The sequence below is a fragment of the Papio anubis genome, chromosome X (assembly GCF_008728515.1).
Source record: "Papio anubis isolate 15944 chromosome X, Panubis1.0, whole genome shotgun sequence".
Taxonomy (NCBI): Eukaryota; Metazoa; Chordata; class Mammalia; order Primates; family Cercopithecidae; genus Papio; species Papio anubis.
Window position 1 is genome coordinate 141,980,017 of NC_044996.1, and position 8,082 is coordinate 141,988,098.

Consider the following 8,082-nt stretch of genomic DNA (forward strand, 5'->3'; position numbering starts at 1 on the left):
CTCCTATTCTCCTCAATTAGCTGTCCTTGCAATTACTAACCTCCCTCTTTGCTGCAACATCTGCTGTTCTCAGTGCATTGGGTTTTTGGGGGGCTGCAGGAAAGTAGAACCCCTCAGACTGTGACACTCTCCTGCCTGCCTTTCCATCCAATCACAAATGTCCTTTCCCTCCTACCACATTCCTTAAACATTTAGGTCACAATATTTGGTTTAAGAAATCATCAGTGTTTCCATTATAATGACCATTGCTGTCAGGCCTCTGAGCCCAAGCCAAGCCATCGCTTCCCCTGTGACTTGCACTTATACGCCCAGATGGCCTGAAGTAACTGAAGAATCACAAAAGAAGTGCAAATGCCCTGCCTGCCTTAACTGATGACATTCCACCACAAAAGAAGTGAAAATGGCCGGTCCTTGCCTTAAGCAATGATATTATCTTGTGAAATTCCTCTTCCTGGCTCATCCTGGCTCAAAAAGCCCCCTACTGAGCACCTTGTAACCCCCACTCCTGCCGCCAGAGAACAACCCCCCTTTGACTGTAGTTTTCCTTTACCTACCCAAATCCTATAAAACGGCCCCACCCTTATTTCCCTTCGCTGACTCTTTTCCGACTCAGCCCGCCTGCACCCAGGTGAAATAAACAGCCATGTTGCTCACACGAAGCCTGTTTGGTGGTCTCTTCAACGGACGCGCATGACAACTGCAATGATATTCAAAGATGAACCAGTGACTATAATGATTATGTCTTCTTTCTTTCCTTTTTCCTGGAGTTAGTGATTTTTTTTTTTTTTTTGATACAGGGTCTGTCACCCAAGCTAGAAGGCTGGAATGCAGTGGTGCAATTATAGCTCACTGCAGCCTCAAACTGCTGAGCTCAAGTGATCCTCCCAACTCAGCCTCTGGAGTTGCTGAGATTACAGGCATTAGCCACTGCACTGGGCTGCCTTCTTTTTATATACAAATTACTTAGTGCCTGAAATTATTTTATCCCAGTGCTCCAAAAGGCCTGCCATGTGCCCCTCAATTCATCAGTTTTTCTAACTCGCACACTTTTTGTCCATTCATTCCTGCTCTTTCTTCCTGGATGGCTCCCCCTAGCATCTTTTGAACCCCATCTCCAACATGAACTGTTTGCCCACAGAACCTGGTGAGTGGCTGTCACCCTGGCCACCAACTGCACTTCTCTCCTCCACTGGATCTCCTAATTTTCTGCATCCACGTCTTACTTGTTCTCAGTTTGTGCCATCCTTTTTCTGAAGAACATATTGTAGTAGCTGTCTAAGAAAAGGTGTTAACAAAAAGAGTCAAACTCTGTAAAATATTTGAAGAAATTTATTCTGAGCCAAATACGAGTGACCATGGCCCATGACACAGCCCTCAGGAGGTCCTGAGAACATGTGTCCAAGGTGGTTGGGGTGCAGCTTGGTTTTATACATTTTAGGGAGGCATGAGACAGCAATCAAATACATTTGAGAAATACATTGGTTTGGTCCAGAAAGGAGACAAGTAGCAGTGGTGCGCCGGGCCGGGGGCAGGGGGGAGGGATGTGGGTGAAGGGGGGGTTCCAGGCTGTGGGTGAATTTAAACATTTTCTGGTTGACAATTGGTTGAGTTTATCTAAAGATCTGGGATAACAGAAAGGAATGTCTGGGTTGTGATAAGAGGTGGTGGAGACCAAAGTTTTACCATGCAGATGAAGCTTTTAGCTAGCAGGCTTCAAAGACAAGAGAGAATAGGTTGTAAAATGTTTTCTCCCTCCTGAGTAGCTGGGTGTGGACCTGTGCGCCTCTGCGCCTAAGAGGGTCGGGGCGGTCGGTCGCGGTCAGAGGTCGTCCTGGGTACCACCCGAGGGGCGCCTCGGGCGCGGAGGGGGCGTGAGCACCTCCCCAGCGCCGCGCCTGCCCACGATGGCGGGGCACGCCCAGGTCTCCGGCTCCTGGGCTGGGTCGCGGCAGGGGCGGAGCGGGTGCGAAGGCGACGCCCCCAGCCCCTAGGCCTCTCCCAGGCGGCTTCCGCTCGCCTCTTCAACGCGCCCGCGGCTACCGAGCTGGAGGAAGCAGCGGGCGCGAGACTGGGAATGCGCAGGGCCCCCGCCTCGCTCTACAACCCCGGGCCGCGGCCTCCGCCTTCCCCGCCGCCAGCTAGCGCTCCGTGCCCGCCCCCCGAGGCCTGCGGCTGCTCCCACGTGGGACCGTTGCTGCTCGTGCCCTGAGCGCGGCACCGCCATTGTCCCGGCCGCGCCGTCAGCCTCGCCGGGCCGCAGGCGTAACGGAAGGCGCCTCGGCGTCTTGGGGGCTCCGGGCCGCGTGGGCCGAGTCCTGGCCTCCACAAGCCGCATGGCGCGCATAGGGAGCCTCAGTTGATGCCGCCGCGCCGCCCTCCTAGGCTGCGTCCCCAGAAGCCCGGCTCTCCGAGCCCTCCGGCCCGGCTCGGTGCCATGAACCTGAGTGCGTCCCCATGGAGGCGCCCGGGCTGGCCCAGGCGGCGGTGGCGGAGGAGACCCCCGACTGGGCGCCTGCGCTCTGCCCCAGCCCCGAGGCGCGGTCGCCGGAGCCGCCTGCCTACCGCCTGCAGGACTTTACACGCTGTTCACCGTAGGTGAGTAAGTGCGGGCGGGGACTCGGCCCATAGGGGTGCGCGGCGCGGCCGGGACGCTGTTGTAGGACAAAGGGCCCCGGGTGCCGGCCTCCTGGGTAGGGCCCTGCCCCGCCGCTCCGGCTCGGGATCCCAGCGCGGGGCTGCTCCTGTGCCCTGGGTCTCCCTGGGGGGCGCTCGGGGAAGTGGAGCGCACCCCCCAGCCCCGGCGAGTACCCCTGACCGACCGGGTGCCTTCCCTGGAACGCCGACGGCTCCTCTCGCAGACCACCCTCCACCCCCAGCACACACAGCACTCTGGGACCTGGGCCGTCCGACGTCACCAGATTTCCTGTGGGTCACCTCGCCTGGGCTACCTCGTGCGCCCTCCCAGGCAGCGGCCCCAGGGACACCGGCGCGGGATCCGAAGATCCCTGCGGGCCTCCCCCAGGCCAGCCTCCCCGAGTGCCCAGCGGCAGGGTCCTCGGCGGGAAATGTACAGATTCCTCCAGGGGCTGCAGGAGCAGCTGGGCTCGGGGGGATAGGTGTTCCGTGGCTTTGTGGGGATGAAGACGGCGGAGTTGGGTACACATCCTAACATGTCCTGACACCGCCTGTGCTCTTCGTCTTGTGCGTCTGAAATGGGTAATTCTTGTATCGGACGCTTTATCCGTGTCCTTTGTCCTCTGCCTTTGAACTTAATTCCGAATGGGCAGCTTGACAGGTTTCGAGTTCTGGGTGCGCTGGGATCCGGACACGCGCTGGCTTATGGGGCAGCCCTGAGTGGGTCGGAATATCCCAACCGGACATGGGCGCTGGATTTAAACAGTTGTCACCGGCCCGCCTGTGCCTCTTAGGGCGGGGGCGGTGTTGCTGGAACAGGACTTCTGAGACCCTCTAACTCCTGTTTGTCCTCTCGTTCTGGACAAGAGGAAGCTGGGCTGGGAAGCCCAATGGCTCAGGGTCATAGCTTCTGGCTTAGGAAGACCAGCGGGCATAGCCCAGGAACCTTCAGGCCTGCTGAGGAAGAGGAGACTCTGCTTCCTTCAGTGACCTCTTTGGCACCTAGGCCTTGAGGAAGGGGTCGCGAGGAAACCCTGATTTTGGAAGGATAGTGGGAAGAGTGCCCTCTCTTTTTCTCCTCTCCCTCCCTCCTTCTGTCTCATTCTCTCTGTCTCCCTCTCTGTGTTTCTCTTTTTGTCTTTCTCTCCCTCTTTCTGTGTCTCTGTGCATTACTCTCTGTATTAGTCGTTTTTATGCTGCTGACAAAGATATACCCTAGACTTGGAAGAAAAGGAGGTTGAATTTCTTTTTTTTTTTTTTTTTTTTTTTTTTTGAGACGGAATCTTGCTCCTGTCACGCAGGCTGAAGTGCAGTGGCATGATCTAGGCTCACTGCAACCTCCACCTCCCGGGTTCAAGCAATTCTCCTGCCTCAGCCTCCTGAGTAGCTGGGATTACAGGTGCGTGCCCCAACGCCTGGCTAATTTTTGTACTGTTGGTAGAGACGGGGTTTCACCATGTTGGCCAGGCTGGTCTGGAACTCCTGACCTCAGGTGATTCACCCGCCTCATCCTCCCAAAGTGTTGAGATTACAGGCATAAGCCACCATGCTGGGCCAGGAGGTTTAATTTGACTTACAGTTCCACATGGCTGGGTAAGTCCCATAATCATGACGGAGGGCGAAGGGTACTTCTTACATGGCAGCAGCAAGAGAGAATGAGGAGAAAGTAACAGCGGAAACCCCTGAAAACCCATCAGATCTCGTGAGACTTACTATCATGAGAATAACATGGGAAAGACTGGCCCCTATGATTCAATTACCTCCCCCTGAGTCCCTCCCGCAACACGTGGGTATTCTGGGAAATACAACTCAAGTTGACATTTCGGTGGGGACACAGCCAAACCATATAATTCCACCCCGGCCCCTCCAAATCTCATGTCCTCACATTTCAAAACCAATTGTGCCTTCCCAACAGTCCCGCCAAAGACTTAACTCATTTCAGCATTAACCCAAAAGTCCACAGTCAGACAAGGCAAGTCCCTTCCACCTATGAGCCTGTAAAATCAAAAGCAAGCCAGTTACTTCTTAGATACAATAGGGATACAGGTATTGGGTCAATACAGCCATTCCAAATGGGAGAAATAGGCCAAAACAAAGGGGTTACAGGGCCCGTGCAAGTGCAAAGTCCAGCAGGGCAGTCAGATCTTAAAGCTCCAACATGATCTCCTTTGACTCCAGGTCTCAAATCAGGTGCAAGAGGTGGATTCCTATGGTCTTGGGCAGCTCCGCCCCTGTGGTTTTGCAGGTTACAACCTCCCTCCCAGCTGCTTTCATGGGCTGACATTGAGTGTCTGTTGTGTTTCCAGCCCTAAGGTGCAAGCTGTTGGTGGATCTACTTTTCTGGGATTTGGAAGACAGTGGTCCTCTTCTCACAGCTCTATTAGGCAGTGCCCCAGTAGGGACTCTGTGTGGGGCCTCCGACCCCACATTTCCCTTCTGCACTGCGCTAGCAGAGGTTCTCCATGAGGGCCTCGCCCCGCCACAGACTTTTGCCTGGACATCCAGGCATTTCCATACATCTTCTGAAATCTAGACAGAGGTTCTCAAACCTCAGTTCTTGACTTCTGTGCATCTGCAGGCTCAACACCACATGGAAGCTGCCCAGACTTGGGGCTTCCACCCTCTGAAGCCACAGCCCGAGCTCTACATTGGCTCCTTTCAGTCACAGATGGAGCAGCTGGGACACAGGGCGCCAAGTTCCTAGGCTGCACACAGCGTAGAGACCCTGGGCCTAGCCCACAAAACCACTTTTTCCTCCTGGACCCCTGGGCCTGTGATGGGAGGGGCTGCTGTGAAGGTCTGTGACAGGGCCTGGAGATATTTACCCCATGGTCTTGGGGAGTGACATTAGGCTCTTTGCTACTTATGCAAATTTCTGCAGCTGGCTTGAATTTCTCCCCAGAAAATGGATTTTTCTTTTCTACTGCATCATCAGGCTGTACATTTTCTGAACTTTTATGCTTGTATCCCTTTTAAAACAGAATGCTTTCAACAGCACCCAAGGCACATTTTGAATACTTTGCTGCTTAGAAATTTCTTCCGCTGGATATCCTAAGTCATCTCTCTCAAGTTCAAAGTTCCACAAATCTCTAGGGCAGAGGCAAAATGCCGCCAGTCTCTTCGCTAAAACACAACAAGAGTCACCTTTGCTCTAGTTCCCAAGAAGTTGCTCATCTCTATCTGAGACCACCTCAGCCTGGACCTTATTGTCATATCGCTATCAGCGTTTTGGCCAAAGCCATTCAGTAAGTCTCTAGGAAGTTCCAAACATTCCCACATTTTCCTGCCTTATTCTAAGCCCTCCAAACTGTTCCAACCTCTGCCTATTACCCGTTTCCAAAGTTGCTGCCACATTGTTGGGTATCTTTTCAGCGATGCCCCACTCCCGGTACCAATTAACTGTATTAGTCTGTTTTTACGCTGCTGATACAAAAAAGACTGGGAAGAAAAGGAGGTTTAATTTGACTTACAGTTCCACTTGGCTGAGGAAGTCTCGTAATCATGGCAGCGGGTGAAAGGCGCTTCTTACATGGTGACAGCATGAGAGAATGAGGAGAAAGCAAAAGCGGAAACCCCTGATAAACCCATCAGATCTCGTAAGACTTACTATCACCAGAATAGCACATGAAAGACTGGCCACCATGATTCAATTACCTATCCTGGACCCCTCTCACAGCACGAGGGATTCTGGGAGATACAATTCAAGTTGAGATTTCAGTGGGGACATGGCCAAACCATAATCATTTTCTGTTTCTCTATTTCTGTCTTTCCTTGTCTCTATTTTTTTTTTCTTTTCTTTCTTTCTTTATTTATTTTTTTGATACGGAGTCTTGCTCTTGTTGCCCAGGCTGGAGTGCAATGCGCGATCTCGGCTCACTGCAACCTCTGCCTCCCGAGTTCAAGCAGTTCTTCCACCTCAGCCTCCTGAGTTGCTGGGATTACAGGCGCCTGCCAGCATGCCCATTTAATTTTTGGACTTTCAGTAGGCTTTCGCCATGTTGTCCAGGCTGGTCTTCAACTCCTGACCTCAGATGATCCGCCTGCCTAGGCCTCCCAAAGTGCTGGGATTACAGGTGTTAGCCACCGTGTCCAGCCTCCCCGGTCTCTATTTCTTCCTGTTTTGTTTTTGAAACGGTGTCTGGCTCTGTTGCCCAGGCTGGAGTGCAGTGGCGTGATCTTGGCTCACTGCATCCTCTGCCTCCCATATTCAAGCAATTCTCATGCAATTCTCCTGCCCCAGCCTCCCAAGTAGCTGGGAATACAGGCGCCTGCCACCAGGCAGCTAATTTTTTTTGTATTTTTACTAGAGACGGGGTTTCACCATATTGGCTTTTGACCTTGTGATCTGTCGACCTCAGCCTCCAAAACTGCTGGGATTTCAGGCGTGAGCCACCGCGCTGGTCCTAAGGTGGTTGCTAATGTGGCGTGGTGGACTCGGTTCCCGCATCAGCCACACACATAGCCTTTTTTTTTTTTTTTTTAATTCCATGAGCTCTTTATGCAACTATTTGTAAAAATGCGCCTGCAGCCCAGGCTAAGAACATGGTTAAGCACAATATACTAGTTCACCGCAGGACTTACCACCCTGAGTGGTGATGACTGATTTGTAACCACAATGGCCAGCACAGTGCCTGAATACACACTGAATGTTTGGGATATGTGAAAGCACCCTGTGTACACACAATACATCCTTTCTCAGTAGGTTTACTTCCTGGGCCACACAGCTTTCAGCTGCTGGGGGACTTGGAACTACAGCATGGTCTCCCAAGTCCAGAGGGTGTAGCATAGCACCTGAAGCCACAGGTCCTACATGGCATCTGTAAAATTCCGTCTCATTTCAGTGCTGGGGTTGTAAATAAAATTAGTCTCATCCCAAAACTGCCAAAAGAAGAGAGCTTTTTCCACTAGAAGCGATGCATTAGAGAAGAGAATCGGCCATCTTCACTCCTGAGTTTTTTTGACTTCACTCATGCTTTTAGCTGCCTGGGGTGGTTGTATCCAGTTGATCATCAAGAGTGGAGAGTTGTCTTGCTAAGGTTTAGGAAGACGCGTATGATTCTGCCCAAATGCCACACTCTCTAGAGGTGTGACCTTGGGTAACTCGACCTTCTTGGACTTTGGTCTGGGTCAGAAGGCTGCAAGATGCCATCCCGGGACAGCCATCTGCAGAGCCTCTGCTCTGTGCCGGGCACCGTGCTGCGTTGCTTAGCTCGCCGCAGTGTTTCCGTGCCAGCATTTTGCAGGTGGGAAACAAGCTCAGGGAGGTTGAGTGGCTTTGCCCAAGGTCCCTCAGGTGTGGCTACTCTCCAGAGCCCTTGTTCTCCCCAGCACACCCTGCTGAATGTGACCACAGCTTTTTGGGTTTGGAATGGAGTCAAAAAATGACATATTTTTCATAAAGTAAAAGCAAACTTAGTCAAGGTTAGGCAGCACGATGGGACTTATTCT